At 45.5% G+C, this 20,400-nt stretch overlaps 1 protein-coding gene across 2 annotated transcripts in view; it reads right to left on the reverse strand.

The window, feature by feature from the left end:
* The window catches only part of LOC137322684 (solute carrier organic anion transporter family member 2B1-like), a 90,544-nt gene that overhangs the window by 56,959 nt on the left and 13,185 nt on the right, over positions 1-20,400 (reverse strand). Inside the window, exon 2 of one of the 2 annotated variants that reach the window (XM_067985621.1) lies at positions 14,990-15,051. The exons of the other annotated variant lie outside the window; for it this stretch is intronic. The gene's annotated coding sequence lies outside the window, so the exon portion shown is untranslated. The remainder of the gene's footprint in view (positions 1-14,989; positions 15,052-20,400) is intronic. 2 annotated transcript variants of the gene reach the window in all.

The following is a 20,400-nucleotide window of genomic DNA, read 5'->3' on the forward strand; positions in this document are numbered from 1 at the left end:
AGAAACTAGGCTTGTATTCCCTCGAGTGTAGAAGATTAAGGGGTGATCTAACTGAGGCTGCGTATAGAGACCCCACTATTCCCAGCCAGACTGGAGATGATTGGGTAATTCCCCCGTCAATCACGCCTGGAGTCCGCAAAGCTGTAAGTGACTGGGATTGATTTCACGCACATAATTTGTATTATGGAACTATCCTCCACTCACTCCATTTTGCTGGAGAAATAATCCTGCTTTTATCGGGAGAAGTTGCTGCAATTTCGGTCATGAGTTCTGTTTGCTGTAGTTCGGAGAGACTCTTTTTAAATAGGCTCTGTAGACTGTTTGCTGTAGTGCGCTGTTTAAATAGACTCTGTCTGCCATAAAATAGACTGTTTGCTGTGAGTCCTGCCATAAGTCCCGCCCCCACCTCCAACTCATTGTCTGACACAGAGAAAAAAATGTCAGCCGTGGTTCCTGTTCCAGATCGCCATCTAGTTGTGCATGATGGACATTGCATGGGCGAGGATCTTGGGTGCAGGCAAAAGAAAAAAAAGACATGCATTTATTTTGAGCCTTTCACGGCCTCAGGACGTCCCAAAACGCTGTACAACCAATGAGGTACTTTTTGAAGTGTAATCACTGTTTTAATGTAGGAAATGTGGCAGCCAATTTGCACACAGCAAGATCCCACAAACAGCAATGTGATAATGACCAGATAATCTGTTTTAGTGATGTTGGTTGGGGGATAAATATTGGCCAGGACACCGGGGAGAATTCCCCTGCTGTTCTTGGAAATAGTGCCTTGGAATCTTTTATGTACACCTGAGGGGGCAGGCGGGGCCTTAGTTTAATGTCTCGAAAGATGGCACCTCCGACAGTGCACGCTCCCTCGGTACTGACCCTCCGTCAGTGCAGCGCTCCCTCGGTACTGACCCTCTGACAGTGCAGCGCTCCCTCAGTACTGACCCTCCGACAGTGCAGCACTCCCTCAGTACTGACCCTCCGACAGTGCAGCCCTCCCTCAGTACTGACCCTCCGACAGTGCAGCGCTCTCTCAGTACTGACCCTCCGACAGTGCAGCGCTCTCTCAGTACTGACCCTCCGACAGTGCAGCGCTCTCTCAGTACTGACCCTCCGACAGTGCAGCACTCCTTCAGTACTGACCCTCCGACAGTGCAGCCCTCCCTCAGTACTGACCCTCCGACAGTGCAGCGCTCCTTCAGTACTGACCCTCCGACAGTGCAGCCCTCCCTCAGTACTGACCCTCCGACAGTGCAGCGTTCCCTCAGTACTGACCATCCGACAGTGCAGCGCTCCCTCAGTACTGACCCTCCAACAGTGCAGCCCTCCCTCAGTACTGACCCTCCGACAGTGCAGCACTCCTTCAGTACTGACCCTCCGACAGTGCAGCCCTCCCTCAGTACTGACCCTCCGACAGTGCAGTGCCCCGCAGTTCTGAACCTTGTCCAAATGATCTATTTTCTCTGGGGCCGTGCTTGCTTTTTTGGTAGATTGCTAGGTTGGCATGTCAATGAAAAGATTTACAAAACTGGGTCAGAAGGAGCTGTAAGGAAAAACCAAGCAAATTGTGTTGCCAAACCAATCAAAATGTTACAAACCCAGAATGGCATTTTCTTTTGCTCTCTGACAGTTTTTCTCTCCCTTCAATGGCAGGAAACAGCTTCATTCTCCTTGGCATTTGGACAAAGTGTCAGATTCTTGCCAAGGGCCCATTAAACGGTTTCATTTTTAACTGTGTCGCCTGGTAATCAAATCCTTCGTGATAATGGATTAATTTACCTCATTCAGCTTCGGCAATTTGCCTCATATTCTTTGTCAGTCGTGGCCCGGTGAGCAGCGTTCTCACCTCTGAGTCAGAAGGCCATGGATTCAAGCCCCAATCCAAAGATTTGGACACTTAATCCAGGCTGACACTTCCAGCGCAGGACTGCACTGTCGGAGGTACCGTCTTTTGGATGGAATGTTAAATCAAGACCCCCGTCTGCCCTCTCAAGTGGATGCAAAATATCCCATGGTGCTATTTTGAAGAAAAGCAGGGGTGTCCTGCCCAATAATTATTGTTCGACCAATATTTATAATACAAATTATCTGCGCATTGTCGCATAAGCTGACAACACAGAGTGGGAACTGAACCTGTGCCCTTCCTGGTCTGTGGGACAGAGCAGTACCCGGGCAGTGAAATCCCAAGCCAAGTTTTTAAGGGAATGCTTGTCTTCTAAATATATGGGAACACCCTCATATGCAACTTATACATGGTTGTGACCTATATATTGGATGTTACGGTAGGAATACAATCTCACTGTCTATCCCAGCGAGTGACTGGCCTTGAAAACATTTGTGACATTCCTTAGTATCGATTATGATTGGCTTTTAAGATGTTTCTTCCATTGTACTATTTAAATAGGGATGCAGGTGTCTCTTTGTATCAAAATATGGCAAGGTTTTTAGTGAAACAATGTTTTCAGTAAAATATCTGCTCATCAAGACAAGGGATATCATTGTTCAGTGTTCGGAGCTAAACGGTTCCCTCTTTTTGCAACAGTATTAGTGTCAAGCACTCCAGAGTCAGATGTAGCACAGGTTAGGAACAGGTTGATGCTCCTTCTACACTGTTCTATCCAATGCTACAAGTCCAGGTACAGCACGGGTTAGATACAGAGTAAAGCTCCCTCTACACTGTCCCATCAAACACTCCCAGGGCAGGTACAGCACGGGTTAGATACAGAGTAAAGCTCCCTTTACACTAACCCCACTACGAGCTTCCAGGTCAGAAACCATCAAAAGTTAGTTGCATTGTAAAGTTTCCTTAACTCTGCCCTGTCAAGCAGTTCCAGGATAGCTATAACATGAGTTAGACAGAGGATAATGGTCCCTTTGCAATAGTCACCAATAAATCCAATAGGGATTTCAGGAGAAACATCTTTACCCAGAAAATGGAATTCGCTACCACATGGAGTAGTTGAAATGAATAGCATAGATGCATTTATCATAGAATCGCAGAATGGTTACAGCACGGAAGGAGGCCATTCGGCGCATCAAGTCCGCGCCGGCTCTATGCAAGAGTAATCCACTCCCCCGCCCTATCCCCGTAGCCCTGCAAATGTTTTCATTTCAAGTACTTATCCAGTTCCCTTTTGAAGGCCATGATTGAATCTGCCTCCACCACCCCCTCGGGCAGTGCATTCCAGATCCTAACCACTCGCTGTGTAAAAAAGTTTTTCCTCATGTCACCTTTGGTTCTTTTGCCAATCACCTTAAATCTGTGTCTTCTGGTTCTTGACCCTTCCGCCAATGGGAACAGTTTCTCTCTATCTACTCTGTCTAGACCCTTCATGATTTTAAATACCTCTATCAAATCTCCTCGCAACCGTCTCTGTTCCAAAGAGAACAACCCCAGCTTCTCCAGTCTATCCACGTAACTAAAGTCCCTCATCCCTAGAATCATTCTAGTAAATCTTTTCTGCACCCTCTCTAAGGCCTTCACATCTTTCCTAAATTGCGGTGCCCAGAACTGGACACAATACTCCAGTTGTGGCCGAACCAGTGTTTTATAAAGGTTCATCATGACTTCCATACTTTTGTACTCTATGCCTCTATTTATAAAGCTCAGGATCCCGTATGCTTTTTTAACCACTTTCTCAACCTATCCTGCCATCTTCAACGATTTGTGCACATATACCCCCAGATCTCTCTGTTCCTGTACCCCTTTTAGAGTTGTGCCCTTTAGTTTATATTGCCTCTCCTCGTTCTTCCTACCGAAATGTATCACTTTGCATTTTTCTGCGTTAAATTTCATCTGCCACGTGTCCGCCCATTCCACCAGCCTGTCTATCTCCTCTTGAAGTCTATCACTATTCGCTTCACTGTTTACTACACTTCCAAATTTTGTGGCATCTGCAAATTTTGAAATTGTGCCCTGTACACCCAAGTCCAAGTCATTAATATATATCAAGAAAAGCAGTGGTCCCAGCACCGACCGCTGGGGAACACCACTGAACTCCTCCCTCCAGTCCAAAAAGCAACCGTTCACCACTACTCTCTGTTCCCTGTCCCTTGGCCAATTTTGTATCCATGTTGCTACTGCCCCCTTTATTCCATGATGATAAGGTTACCATGCGGAATTTTATCAAATGCCTTTTGAAAGTCCATATACACCACATCAACCGCATTGCCCTCATCGACCCTCTCTGTTACCTCATCAAAAAACTCTATCAAGTTAGTTAAACATGATTTGCCATTAACAAATCTATGTTGGCTTTCCCTAATCAATCCTAAGGAGAAGCTAGATAAGTACATGAGGGAGAAAGGAATAGAAGGATATGCTGAAAGGGTTAGATGAAGTAGGGAGGGAGGAGGCTCGTGTGGAGCATAAACACCGGCATAGACCAGTTGGGCCGAATGGCCTGCTCCCGGCTATAAATTCTATGTCATACGTAATGTTCCAAAAATATGTCTTAAACCTTAAAAGAGCATCCCTTACTGTATCAGGGTGACTTTTTCTTACTTTGTACAACTGCCATTTTTCTGGAGATAGCTAGTTAATGGAGACGTACAGATAATCGGAGGTTGTTGACAGCATTAACTGGGGTCAGCGCTGTCAAGAAGGAAGAAGTGAGATGGACGATCGACATGAGTGCCGCAGAATGCGAATGTGTTTATATTTTTAGAACAACAACAAATCCAACTAAGCGACATCTTAAAAACCCAACTAAACGACTATCACTCCGAATGAGTAATACTTGGCAGGCATGTAGGTCAAAGGTCGTTTCACTTAGAAGTCTCCCAGCTGGAGTAGGAAGGAAACTTCTATGTCATCGGTCATAGAAACAGGAGGAGGCCATTCAGTCCCTCGAGCCTGTTCCGCCATTCAATTAGATCATGGCTGATCTGTACCTCAACTCCATTTACCCGCCTATGCTCCATATCCCTTGATACCCTTACCCAATAAAAATCTCTCCATTCAAATTTCAATTGACCCAGCATTCACAGCCTTTTGGAGGAAGAGAGTTTCAGATTGGGATTTGGATATAGACTTGAATAGGGAAAATTTGCAGGGACTATGGGGAAACAGCAAAGGAGTGGAACTAATTGGATAGCTCTTTCACAGAGCCGACACAGGGACGATGGGCTGAATGGCCTCTTTCTGTGCTGTAAGATTCAATGATTTCCACTCCCCTTTGTGTGAAAAAATGCTTCCTAATTTCACTCCTGAACAGCCCAGCTCTAATTTTAATTTTGTGCCCCCTTGTTCTGGATTTCCCACCAGAGGAAATAGCTTCTCTTTATCAACGATATCATTTTAAACACTTCAATTAAATCACCCCTCAACTTTCTAAACTCAAGGGAATCTGAGCCAAGTTTATGCAATCGGACCTTAAAATTTGATCCTTTAAGCCCCGGTATCATTCCCTCCTCCCTCCCCTCTTCATCTCACCCTATCGGCATTTCCTTCTATTCCTTTCTCCCTCATGTGTTTATCGAGCTTCCCCTTAAATGTATCTACACTATTCGCCTCAACTACTCCTTGTGGTTGCAAGTTCCACATTCTCACCACTCTCTAGGTAAAGAAGTTTCTCCTGAATTCCCTATTGGATTTATTAGCGACTATCTTATATTTATTGCCCCTAGTGCTGGTCTCCCCCACAAGTGGAAACATCTTCTCTACGTCTACCCTATCAAACCCTTTCATAATCTTAAAGACCTCCATCAGCTGATGGTGCATTTAACCACTGAGCCTCCATGTTTCCGAGCAAAAAATGGGTGATAGTGAGTCGGCAGCGAGACGATAGATAGACACACTGGGACCAATCAGAGAGATTGATAAACACACTGGGACCAATCAGAGGGATTGATTAACACACTGGGACCAATCAGAGGGATTGATAGACACACTGGGACCAATCAGAGAGATTGATTAACACACTGGGACCTATCAGAGGGATTGATTAACACACTGGGACCAATCAGAGGGATTGATAGACACACTGGGACCAATCAGAGAGATTGATTAACACACTGGGACCTATCAGAGGGATTGATTAACACACTGGGACCAATCAGAGGGATTGATAGACACACTGGGACCAATCAGAGGGATTGATAAACACGCTGGGACCAATCAGAGGGATTGATTAACACACTGGGACCTATCAGAGGGATTGATTAACACGCTGGGACCAATCAGAGGGATTGATAGACACACTGGGACCAATCAGAGGGATTGATAAACACGCTGGGACCTATCAGAGGGATTGATTAACACACTGGGACCTATCAGAGGGATTGATTAACACACTGGGATCTATCAGAGGGATTGATAAACACGCTGGGACCAATCAGAGGGATTTATAAACACGCTGGGACCTATCAGAGGGATTGATAAACACGCTGGGACCTATCAGAGGGATTGATTAACACACTGGGACCAATCAGAGGGATTTATAAACACGCTGGGACCTATCAGAGGGATTGATTAACACACTGGGACCTATCAGAGGGATTGATTAACACGCTGGGACCTATCAGAGGAATTGATAGACACACTGGGACCAATCAGAGGGATTGATAAACACGCTGGGACCTATCAGAGGGATTGATTAACACACTGGGACCAATCAGAGGGATTTATAAACACGCTGGGACCTATCAGAGGGATTGATAAACACACTGGGACCAATCAGAGGGATTGATTAACACGCTGGGACCTATCAGAGGGATTGATAGACACACTGGGACCTATCAGAGGGATTGATTAACACACTGGGACCAATCAGAGGGATTGATAAACACACTGGGACCTATCAGAGGGATTGATAGACACACTGGGACCTATCAGAGGGATTGATTAACACACTGGGACCTATCAGAGGGATTGATTAACACACTGGGACCTATCAGAGGGATTGATAGACACACTGGGACCTATCAGAGGGATTGATAGACACACTGGGACCTATCAGAGGGATTGATAGACACACTGGGACCTATCAGAGGGATTGATAATTACGCTGGGACCTATCAGAGGGATTGATAGACACACTGGGACCAATCAGAGTCAACAGCGAGATGGGAGCGCACTTTACATCATTAACGTCATTAGAAAAGAATAATCGGGGGAGTTGTAAAGCAGGCTGCCGATTCGCTATCAGCTGTTTATTTGCCTAGCGATAAAAATTGAAATTTATCCCCACGGAGCTCTACCAGAATCGTGGACCACATTCCTTCCTCAACCAACAACACGAAGAAACACAATCACTGGACATTCACCTTGTACTTCTCTGCGAGATGTTGCTGGGATCAGAACTGCTGTTGCATTTTCCGATGGGACTTTCACTGCGCTTGAAAGTAATGCATTGTGTGGGACATTGTCTGACAAACAGGCGTTAATTACAGCGGGCCGGATTTTGCTGTGAGCGGCAAATGAACGACATCCCGCCCTTTATCAGACCTGCACTTGGCCATAAACTTTCTATGAACTTTTGCTAGCAACTTCACTGGAGTTTAGAAGAATGAGAGGTGATCCCATCGAAACATATAAAATTCTAACAGGACTGGACAGACTAGATGCAGGGAGGATGTTCCCCGATGGCTGGGGAGCCCAGAACCAGGGGTCACAGTCTCAGGATACGGGGTATGCCATTTAGAACCGCAATGAGGAGAAATTTCTTCACTCAGAGGGTGGTGAACCTGTGGAATTCTCTACCACAGAAGGCAGTGGAGGCCAAGTCATTAGATGTATTCAAGAAGGAGACAGATATATTTCTTAATGCTAAAGGGATCAAAGGATATGGGGAAAAAGATACTGAGTTAGACGATCAGCCATGATCGTTTCGAAAGGCGGAGCAGGCCCGAAGGGCCGAATGGCCTACTCTTGCTCCTATTTTCTATGTTTCTATGTTTCCAGTAAATTAGAGAGCCAAAAAGAACAGAGCCCTCTACAGGGCATCTGGGACCTGTGTGAACGGGACAAACAACTGTCTACCCCCTTAACCAACCAGCATGTTTATAAGCCAAGCAGAGACTGAACCAGGAAGTGTAAGTTAGAATAGTGAATTCAATGTGAAATCAGGTACAGAAAGCAAAATAAAGAGAGGGTAAGGTAGACTGAATTAAGAGACAGAGATAAAAGAGACAGAAAGAAACAGTAAAAAAAAAGTATATTTATTTTTAAATGTCCAACAACAATTAAAATCTGAAGGAACGAGACCAGAGACATAGGCGGGTAAACGGAGTTGAGGTACAGATCGGCCATGATCTAACTGAATGGTGGAACAGGCTCGAGGGGCTGAATGGTCTCCTCCTGTTTCTATGACCGATGACATGACTGTGCAGGAACTTCACGCTGCTCCATTGATTTGAACGGGGAGCCAGACGGCGAGATGCAGTTCTCGCGAAGCTTGTGGAGGAGCAGTGTATCTCGTTCAGCAACATCTGGATTTCGGCGTCTAACTGCGCACGTGCGCTCGCCGGAAATTGCGCTGTTCGCCTCACCGTTACTTTCATAGCAAAATCCGGCCCATTATAATTGCCTTTTGTTGTTCAGTAATTACATTAAATATGACTTATCCCTGAACAACTCTGTGTCTCATCCAAGAAAATATATAACATTCGGAACTAATTATAATATTGAGATTCTTAAGTTATTATAGCATGAAAAGAAATTATTTTTTGTTGCGTATGTCAGAATATGCCAACGTACTTCACATGCAATGAATTACTTTGAAGTGCAGTCACTGTTGTTTGGTGGATGATGTTGCATTTTAGGTTTATACACTAGATATTTTCCTGAGGTGTTGTCCATGGCCAATATATCCTTCCTGAGGTCCGGTGCCCAGATCTGAATCCAGGACTCTAAATGTGGTCTAACCAGAGCTTTACATAACTGTAACATAGCTTCCACCCCTTTGTATTCCAGCCCCCTTTAGTAATTCCTGTACTTGCACCCCTGAATCTCTCTGCTCCTCCACAGCTCCCGGCTTCTCGCCATTTCGAAAATACTCCGATCCACCTTTGCTTAGGTCCAAAGTGGGTGACCTCACACTTCACCACACTGAACTCCACAGTTTTTGCCCACTCACTTAATCTATCAATGCCCCAGTGTTCAAGGAATCTGAAAACCCCCTCCCTCCCTCTTACCGTCAATCTAGCCACACATTGGCAGGTCTGTTCCACCCTAACCCGTTCAGCATGTAACACGAGGCAAAGGCACTTTAATCAAACTGCTGAAATGTCAACTTATTCTCTCTCGCGTCACTGGTTCCTACATGAGTTGCGACTTCTGGCCGGTTTCCCTCCCTTTTTACAGAAGTGTGCTAGCCAAGAGTATAGTGGTTATGTTACTGGACTAGTGACCTAACCACTGAACATAAGTTCAAATCCCACCGTGACTGTTTGAGGATTCGAATTCGTTTTTTTTTTAAATTTGGAAATAAAAACCATGAAGCTGTCGGATTGTCATAAAAACCCAACTGGTTGATTAATGCCCCTTTAGGGAAGGAAACCTGCCGTCTTTACCCGGTCTGGGCCTATACGTGACTCCAGTCCTGCACCAGTGTAGATGACTAGCCATTAAGTTGTACCACCACCTTCTCGGGCCGACCAGCGATGGGCAATATATGCCGGCCTTGCCAGTGACGACCCCATCCCAAGAATGAATTTTTAAAAAAACTCCACTATATCCCTTACCCTTGCCTCTGGAAGGCAGCACACCATTTAGGATTTCTGGCCATAGCTGAAAAACAGGCCTATTCTCCTAATTATGGAATTACTTCCCCTCTCATTGACAGTATTGCTCCTCCCCACCCACTCCCACCATGGACCTTGTTTCATGCAGTTCCTCTTGATTGCCCTCCCTTGTGCCTCAGTCTTTCACTCATTTACGATAATGATAGGGTTCGATAGGGTAGACTTAGAGAAAATGCTCCCACTTGTAGGGGAGACCGAAACTAGAGGTCATCAATATAAAATAGTTGCTAATAAATCCAATAGGGAATTCAGGAGAAACTTTGTTACCCAGAGAGTGGTTAAAATGTGGAACTCGCTCCCACAAGGAGTAGTTGAGGCGAATAGTATAGATGCATTTAAGGGGAAGCTGGATAAGCACAAGAGGGAGAAAAGAACAGAAGGATATGCTGATAGGGTGAGATAAAGTAAGGAGGTAGAAGGCTCGTGTGGAGTATAAACGCCGGCATAGACCAGTTGGGCCAAATGGCCTGTTTCTGTGCCATAGACTCAATGTAACGTAACTCATCGTAGCTGTCAAGAATTGTACATCTGTACAAGACCCGGGACGGGTGGGGGGAGGGCGTAAAATTCGTTGACGCCCCAAAATGGGCGCAATTCCAAAGGCACACAGTGCCGACGAACAAAAAAAGAGTGGCCTGAGGCCCGATCTTAATTCGTCCAAAAGCTTCATCGTCATAATTCAGGTGAGTTGCTGGCGCCAACAAGGCCCACTGACACAGCTGGCCTGACTGGCTCTAACTAATTTTGGGCCACGGTGAGGCCCACGGGTAAGTTCGGGTGGGAGGGAGGCAATCGGGATGAGGGCGGGAATAGGCCAACAGGGCCTTTGTTGTGGTTTGTTGGAGCCAGGAGGAACACCCTGCTCCTCCCGACTCCACATAAAAACAATTTGAGGCCTTTTGTTTCTTTCAGTGACCTCTAGCGGTCCCTTTCAAGGGCTGCGCGAGCTCCGACTGCTAGTCTTAACGAATTTAGGAGGCCGGGTCTGAAATGGGCGCAGGAGCCTAAATAAAGGCCCCAACCCCAATTTAACGGAGGTTCGAACAGATCGGGAGTAGGCCTCTGCCCTGCTAAGTTAATTATCATTGCTCCCGTTTCACAGGCGTAAAACAGGCACAACAATGTTGAAATTAGGCCTCAGGGTTTTCCTACACTGATCCCACCCATCTCCTCCCACTCCCTGAGCACCTTCCAATTCCTCCCTCTGCTTTACGCTTCATTTCTATCTTCAAGATGGCAATTATCCCAGAACATGTCTTCCAGAGGCTTATCCTGCCCCCTGAATATTATAGAGTGTTGCCAGCTGGTTCTCAAAACTCAGCATTTCTTTGTTCAAGCAGCACAATTCTTTCACATTTGTACACACTCCTCCTGGATACTTTACATTTCCAGAATATTACATAGAATTTACAGCACAGAAACAGGACATTCGGCCCAACGGGTCCATGCTGGTGTTTATGCTCCACACGAGCCTCCTCCCTCCCTACTTCATCTCACCCTATCAGCATATCCTTCTATTCCTTTCTCCCTCTTGTGTTTATCGAGCTTCCCCTTAAATGCATCTATACTATTCGCCTCAACTACTCCTTGTGGTAGCGAGTTCCACATTCTCACCACTCTCTGGGTAAAGAAGTTTCTCCTGAATTCCTTATTGGATTTATTGGTGACTATTTTATATTTATGACCTCTAGTTGTGGTCTCCCCCACAAGTTGAAACATCTTGTCTACGTTTACCCTTTCAAATCCTTTTATAATTTTAAAGACCTCTATCAGGTCACCCCTCTGCCTTCTCTTCTCTAGAGAAAAGAGCCCCAGCCTGTTCAATCTTTCCTGATAGTTATAACATCTCAGTTCTAGTATCATCCTAGTAAATCTTTTTTGCACCTTCTCCGGTGCCTCTATATCCTTTTTCTAATATGGAGACCAGAACTGTTCACAATGCTCCAAGTGTGGTCTAGCCAAGGTTCTATACAAATTTAACATAAAGTCTCTGATTTTCAATTCTATCCCTTTAGAAATGAACCCCAGTGCTTGGTTTGCTTTTTTTTCAGGCCTTATTAACCTGCGTCACTACTTTTAGTGATTTGTGTATCTGTACCCCAGATCCCTCTGCTCCTCTACCCTATTTAGACTCTTATTATCCAAGCAGTATGTGGCCTCCTTATTCTTCCTACTAAAATGCACCACCTCACAATTATCTATATTGAAATTCATTTACTAATTACAGTCCATTGTGTAAGTTTATTAATGTCTTCTTGTATTTTGTCACAGTCTTCCTGAATATCCCACATTATACCACACACATTGCCAGTGCAAGTTCCTGATCCTTCCATTCCAATACTCTTAACTGCTTGCTCCTGTAGTATTAGTTAATACAAACTAATTCTCATTTACCTGCTTGGTCTCACAGATACCGACCCACTCAGTGCCAAACTCTAGTTGCGACCAAACTCTCCCTGCTGCCTCTCATCGCGCTGGCTTCTCACCGCCCCACTGCTCTCTTTTGGACACTCCACTTAAATCTACCCCAACAGCCCAGTCAACACAATCAGCTCATTCTCACACAGGTACTATTTACACAAAAACAAGCAATCAAACCACACCCATTCGCCCACATGCATTCACCCTAATTAAGAGTTAGCTTGTTAGCCAAACTCACTACTCGCAAAAAATATTCACACAAAAATAACCCAACCACCAGTTAAACAGCCGCCAGTACTTTAACAGCTAACTGCTCACTAAGTACCATTTAGTACACACTACTCACTCCAGTTCAAACCAGATGCCCTCGCCTCAATCCACTGGCTCCTCCCAGTTTGAGTACGGCAATGCTTGTTCTGTACCTAACCCCAGGCTATTGATTGGGTAGTGCAGATGGTATACTCCGCATACGATCTGTGCTATACCTGACCTGGGAGCCCTCGATGGGGCAGAGTAGAGAAAGCTTTACCCCGTGCCCAATCCTATGCCATAACTGATTTGGGTGTGTCAGCTGCGGCTCAGTGGGTAGCTCTCATTGCCTTTGAGTCAGCAGATTATGGGTTCAAGTCCCACTCCAAAAATTTGAGCACAAAAATCTCGGCTGACACTCCCAGTGCTGCCATCTGTCAGATGGGAAGTTAGCCTGAGGTCCAGTGTGCCCTCTCAGCTGGATATAAAAGATCCCAAGGCACTATTTCATAAAAGGAACAAGGGAGTTCTCCCCAGTGTCCTGGCCAATATTTATCCCTCAACCAACATCGCTAAAAGAAACCAGATTATCTGGTCATTTATCTCATTGTTGATTGTGGGACCTTGATAATTAAATAACTCAAATTATATGTTGTCTAGAAATAACCCAAATCCAACATTTACAATTCTCTGGTAAACGCCTTTGGTTTCATTAAATATACATTTATTCCTAAGGTCCATGACGTCAGCTTTGAAGTTCATCAGCGGGAAAGAGTAAAATAGGAAAAAAAGTTTTGTCCAGCCCTTCCTATTTATAAATAACTATACATTCCTTGTAAACAGAACATTTCATTAAAGCAAAGATCTAACAGTTTCAACGATCATTGCTGAGTGTCAGCAGAGGAAATTATAACAAGGAACAAATGTTATCCCTTGGGAAATTCCTAAGCTGGCACTATTTATATCTTGCAAAATATCTTCGAACTCAACTTAAACAAAGTACTCCAGCCAACCAGGCCACTAAATGTTACATGTTACATTACACAGAGTCTACAGCACAGAAACAGGCCATTCGGCCCAACTGGTCTGTGCCGGTGTTTCTGCTCCACACCAGCCTCCTCCCTCCCCTCTTCCTCTCACCCTATCAGCACATCCTTCTATTCCTTTCTCCCTCATGTGTTTATCTAATTTCCCCTAAAATGCATCTATGCTATTCGCCTCAACTACTCCCTGTGGGAGCGAAACCTTTCTTTCAATATCAACTTCTCAATATGTTTTTTTGACGCTTACTAAACGTGAATAGCGGTAAATTGGGGAAATAATGTCACGGTCTCGGAGAGGGTGCAGAGGTGATTTACTGGAATGGTGCCAGGGATGAGGGACATCAGTTATGCGGAGAAACTGGGGTTGTTCTCCTTAGAGCAGAGAAGATTAAGGGGAGATTTAATAGAGGTGTTCAAAATTCTGAGGGGTTTTGGTCGCGTAGATGGGGGGAAACTGTTTCCAGTGGCAGGAGGGTCGGTAACCAGAGGACACAGATTTAAGATAATTGGCAAAAGAACCAGAGGGGGAGATGAGGAGAATTTTGTTTTACGCAGCGAGTTGTGATGATCTGGAATGCGCTGCCTGAAAAGGGCGGTGGAAGCAGATTCAATAATAACTTTCAAAAGGAGAATTGGATAAATACTTGAAAAAGAACATTTTGCAGGGGAAAGGGCAGGGGGAGTGGGACTAATTGGATAGTTCTTTAAAACAGTCAACGGAGGCACGATTGGGCGAATGGGCTCCCCCTGTGCTGTATTCTATGATCCTATGGTTTCCAACTTGCCGCCTGGGTGTAAAACTTGCATTGTGAATCAGCCACTGTTACAGAAATCGCAGGATTGTCCTTTCATTGAAATCAACAGAAATCAGTGGAGAATATGGGGATGTGCCCATTGTCTTTTGACAGACTGGTAGCACCAGTTAGCATCCTGGGAATTAACCAAAGGTTTAGATAAAGTTTAGCGGTCGTACCCTTCAAAATGAATTAGTGCTATTGAGCTCGCTGACCTACAGTGGCTCCCAGTCCACCAATGCCTCGATTTTAAAATTCTCATCCTCCTGTTCAAATCTTCCACGGCCCTCGCCCCCTCCCTATCTCTGTAACCTCCTCCAGCCGCTACAACCCTCCGAGATCTCTGCGCTCCTCCAATTCTGGCCTCTTACGCATCCCCGATTTTAATCGCTCCACCATTGGCGGCCATGCCTTCAGCTGCCTAGGCCCTAAGCTCTGGAATTCCCTCCCTAAACCTCTCCACCTCTCTCTCTCTCTCTCCCCTTTAAGATCCTCCTTAAAACCTATCTCTTTGACCAAGCTTTTGGTCACCTGTCCTAATATCTCCTTATGTGGCTCGGTCTCAAATTTTGTCTGATAATCGCTCCTGTGAAGCGCCTTGGGACGTTTCATTACGTTAAAGATGCTATTTAAATGCAAGTTGTTGTTGTTGTTCACAAAGGTAAGCACAGATTTGGGAGGCCATTCAGCCCATCTTGCGTATCCTTCCAGTGAAGCCTGCAAACCATCGCAACCTACCTTCTGTTCAATGACTCCAGTGTGTTTGCATCCACTACGTGAAGGAAGTCAGGAGTTAAAATCTAGATCAGCAGAGAAATGAATAAGGATTTGTTCAGTAGAAAGGCTAACAGGTCCTGCCCACCTCTCCTCAGGTGACTACGAAAGTCCTTGCTGAGACTGCAGGAACAGAATGAACGTGATAACCATAAACCATAGTGAAACCACTACTCCCGGCCAGACCGGAGATGATTGGGTAATTCCCCCGTCAATCACGCCTGGAGACCCCACTTCTGTAAAAGAAAGAACTTGCATTTTCATAATGCCTTTCACTACCTCAGTGCGTTCCAAAGCACTTTCCAGCCAATGAATTGCAATCACTGCTGCAATGTAGGAAAGCCAATTTGCATACAGCAAGATCCCACAAACAGCAATGAGAGATAATGGCCAGATTATCTGTTTTAGTGATGTTAGTTGAGGGATAAAGTTGGCCAGGACACCTCTCCTGCTCTGTTTCAAAATAGCACCATGGGATCTTTTATATCTACCTGAGGGGGCACATGGTTTAATATCTTTAATCTGAAAGACGACACCTCCCACAGTACTGCACTGGGAGCGTCAGCATAGATTTTGTACTTAAGTCTCAGACTTGAACCTGCAACCTTCTGACTCAGAGGCAAGAATGCTACCTACTGAGCCACACCTGACACTTATGACTAGGACTGATTTTATGTTTGCTGCAGTTCGTAGAGGCTATTTTTAAATAGACTTTGTAAATTGACTTTGTTTGCTTTGCTGTTTGCTGTAAAGTTCACCAAAGTCTTGGCCGCAGTAAGTCCCGCCTCACCTCCACCTCATTGGCTGACTCGGTGGTGTCTATATTCACAATGATAAAGTAAGGCATTGTCTAAAATGGGCCTCATCAGGATACAGCTGCAGACTTCAGCATATTAGTCAGACAGCTTCAAAGCTGCAATGAGGCAATGCTCTGCAGTCAGCTCCAAATGAACGGATTGGGGAAGACAGTTGCCTTGGAGGAGGTGAAAGGCAATTCAATCTAAAGCTAAAGATTTTGTGATAAGAAAGCAGAGGTATAACAACAACAACAACAACTTGCATTTATATAGCACCTTTAACGTAGGAAAACGTCCCAAGGCGCTTCACAGGAGAGATTATCAGACAAAATTTGAGACCGAGCCACATGAGGAGATATTAGGACAGGTGACCAAAAGCTTGGTCAAAGAGGTAGGTTTTAAGGAACGTCTTACAGAAGGAGAGAGAGGTGGAGAGGCGGAGAGGTTTAGGGAGGTAATTCCAGAGCTTAGGGCCGAGGCAGCTGAAGGCACGGCCGCCAATGGTGGAGCGAAGGAAATCGGGGATGCGCAAGAGGCCAGAATTGGAGGATCGCAGAGATCTCGGAGGGTTGTAGGGCTGGAGGAGTTTGCAGAGATAGGGAGGGGGCGAGGCCATGGAGGGATTTGAAAACAAGGATGAGAAGATTGTGTGTTCCCGGGAGAAGGGAGACGCGACCTGGATCCTGAAGAGAGACCAGGGAACACCGGTGAAGAAAATTCCTCCTTCTGCTATCAGGACTGATCACCCTCCGCGGCCGAGTCTCATCCCCCGCTTAAAAGTCGTATTTGTTTATATCTGGGTTTCGTTTATAATAAATTTGTGTCCCCTTCACCCATCACCCCCGTGATTGCTGACCTACCAATGGCTCCCAGTCGGGCAGCACCTTGGTTTTAAAATTCTCACCCTCGTGTTCAAATCCCTCCATGGCTTCGCCCCCTCCCTATCTCTGTAACCTCCTCCAGCCCTACAACCCTCTGAGATCTCTACGTTCCTCCAATTCTGATCTCTTGCACATCCCCGATTTTCATCGCCCCACTAGGGAGGGAATTCCAGAGCTTAGGGCCCAGACGGCTGAAGGCACGGCCGCCAATGGTGGGGTGATGGAAATCGGGGAGGCATATTATTCCACCTGTTCTTAACCACTTTGTTTCTCTCCTATTTTTGCCTGTTGGCACTTAGCAACATTGGAGCACTAGGAGTAGACCGGTCGGCATCTCAGGACTGCTCCATCTTTCCATTAGATTGCAGCTGATCTGCACCTCATCTCCATTTTCCCGTCTTTGCTCCATATCCCACAATACCCCTTTACTTCCTTAGCTTCTCTTAAGCCTCTGTGCCAAATGCAAATTATCGAGTTGACATCATCAGGGCTGGTATAACACCTCATGTAAAACTACTAGCCTGCAAAATAGAGGATTTGAAGGATCTTTAAAATAACAGGTTGTACAGGGCACGAGTCCAAATGGGGTAGAAATTAGTAGCAACACAATATTAAGTTAGTTATAAATACAAGTCTAATTATAACAGGAATATGGTAAACATTCATTTTTTTTTCCAAATTCCTCCTCCTCATACTCAGAGTTTAATGGAACAGATCGTGAGCCGATGTACCAGAGCAGACATTGATCACACCAATTTACTCCTTTTTTTAACTAACTTTCACTCTTCGATGCTTTGCCCCAATAGTCAGGGTGCATTAGTGAGCTTGGACAATGAGTGGGGAGGCAGGCTACTGAACTGTGGGAGGAGCACCACAGTCTAGCCCAATCCTGAAGTCCGCACAAGTACATTTTCCAGTGTGTTCGTATGTACCATTGGGATTTCAGACCACCCATTTAGTGTGCAGTAGAACTTAGACTTTAATTATAAGAATATGAAAGCTTAAAACAAGAAAAAGTCATCCAGCTCACCAAACTCTATCTATTGACCATTGACAAGAAACTTAACCGGACCAGACACATAAATAGTGTGGCTACGAGAGCAGGTCAGAGGCTGGGTATTCTGTAGGCGGAGTGACTCACTTCCTGACTCCCCAAAGCCTTTCCACCATCTACAAGGCACAAGTCAGGAGTGCGATGGAATACTCTCCACTTGCCTGGATGAGTGCAGCTCCAACAACACTCAAGAAGCTCGACACCATCCAGGACAAAGCAGCCAGCTTGATTGGCACCCCATCCACCACCCTAAACATTCACTCCCTTCACCACCGGCGCACAGTGGCTGCAGTGTGGACCATCCACAGGATGCACTGCAGCAACTCGCCAAGGCTTCTTCAACAGCCTCCCAAACCCGCGACCTCTACCACCTAGAAGGACAAGGGACAGCAGGCACATGGGAACAACACCACCTGCACGTTCCCCTCCAAGTCAGACACCATCCCGACTTGGAAATATATCGGCCGTTCCTTCATCGTCGCTGGGTCAAAGTACTGGAACTCCCTTCCTAACAGCACTGTGGGAGAAGCTTCACCACACGGACTGCAGCGGTTCAAGAAGGCGGCTCACCACCACCTTCTCGAGGGCAATTAGGGATGGGCAATAAATGCCGGCCTCGCCAGCGACGCCCACATCCCATGAACAAATTTTTAAAAATCAAACTCCCACGTACTATTCTATCGTGGTTTCCCATCACTGATCCCTACTTCAAGGAATGCGACACTCCTTCCCTGTAAAAAAATTATGCAGTGCTTTGGGGGTCATAAATATAAGATGGTCACTAATAAATCCAATCGGGAATTCAAGAGAAACTTCTTTACCCAGAGAGTGGTGAGAATGTGGAACTCGCTCCCACAAGGAGTAGTTGAGGCGAATAGCATAGATGCATTTAAAGGGAAGCTAGATAAATACATGAGGGAGAAAGCAATAGAAGGATATGCTGATAGGCTGAGATGAAGTAGGGAGGGAGGAGGCTCGTAAGGAGCGTGAACACCGGCATAGACCAGTTGGGCCGAATGGCCTGTTTCTGTGCAGCAAATTCCATGTAACAGCTCAGCCTAGAAACTACTGTTGGCAAGATCATGCATTTGTGTGATAGGCCTGACTTCAAGGGCAGGCTAATGCTTGCGTTAAGAGGACGGAAATCGGAGTATCATGTGATTGAGTTAAGCATTCGTTCAGTAATATCACCAACAGCAAATTGCAGGCAAATAGTCTTCAACTTTCCTTCTCAACAGAGATCAATCCAACTCTTTTTTAAAGGTAGCCCCATGATCCTGAATCAACTATCTTGTCTGAGAGTCTGTTCCACCTGTGCATTGTCCCCGTTGGGAAATTCTAATCTCTAACTTTGCTTGACGTTTGTAAATTTTAAATACCTGTGCCTCCTTGCCACAACCTCACTGTTTCAAACCACTGATACCCTGGCTCTCTCAGGCCCCTTGTCCCTTTATAGTTCAGTCAGTTCACAAGCCTTGGGCTCAACTGCATTTTATATAATTGTTGGCTTTTATTTTATTTTTGGAAGGTCTCTCAAACCTCAAATTGGATTTGCAGAATGTGAGTATGGAGAATGTCTATTGGACGAGGCTGGTGGGGCCTAGAGAACTTAACCCTAGTCTGAGTTAACGTCCCCAGGACCACTGGAGAGAGGAAGAAAAGGCAGGAAAGAGACAACATTCTATAAAAAAATTCAAATAAAATTATTCAATTTTGAATAAGAACATAAGAAATAGGAGCAGGAGTAGGCCAATCGGCCCCTCGAGCCTGCTCCGCCATTCAATAAGATCATGGCTGACCTGATCCTAACCTCAAATCTAAATTCATGTCCAATTTCCTGCCCGCTCCCCGTAACCCCTAATTCCCTTTACTTCTAGGAAACTGTCTATTTCTGTTTTAAATTTATTTAATGATGTAGCTTCCACAGCTTCCCGAGGCAGCAAATTCCACAGACCTACTACCCTCTGAGTGAAGAAGTTTCTCCTCATCTCAGTTTTGAAAGAGCAGCCCCTTATTCTAAGATTATGCCCCCTCGTTCTAGTTTCACCCATCCTTGGGAACATCCTCACCGCATCCACCCGATCAAGCCCCTTCACAATCTTATATGTTTCAATAAGATCGCCTCTCATTCTTCTGAACTCCAATGAGTAGAGTCCCAATCTACTCAACCTCTCCTCATATGTCCGCCCCCTCATCCCCGGGATTAACAGAGTGAACCTTCTTTGTACTGCCTCGAGAGCAAGTATGTCTTTTCTTAAGTATGGAGTGCAATTGATAGCTACAACTAATTAGTATCAGCTGTGGATGAGTTGGAAATACTCTTGTCTCTTGGGCCAGAGTGTTGTGCGTTGGCTGCCGCGTTTCCTACATTACAACAGTGACTACTCTTCAAAAAGTACTTCATTGGCTGTAAAGCACTTTGGGACGTCCCGCGGTTGTGAAAGGCGCTATAGAAATGCAAGTCTTTCTTTCTTTTAATTTAGGCTCATAATTCCTTCTGTTAGTTTGTCACCTATGTCCAGGGACCTGAGCACGTAACCCAGGCTGACGCTCCCAGTGCAGTGCCGAGGTTAGTGCTGTCGAGGGTGCCGTCTTTCGGATGAGACGTTAAACCCAGGCCCCGTCTGCCCTCTCGGGTGGATG

This window comes from Heptranchias perlo, chromosome 6, assembly GCF_035084215.1.
Source record: "Heptranchias perlo isolate sHepPer1 chromosome 6, sHepPer1.hap1, whole genome shotgun sequence".
Taxonomy (NCBI): Eukaryota; Metazoa; Chordata; class Chondrichthyes; order Hexanchiformes; family Hexanchidae; genus Heptranchias; species Heptranchias perlo.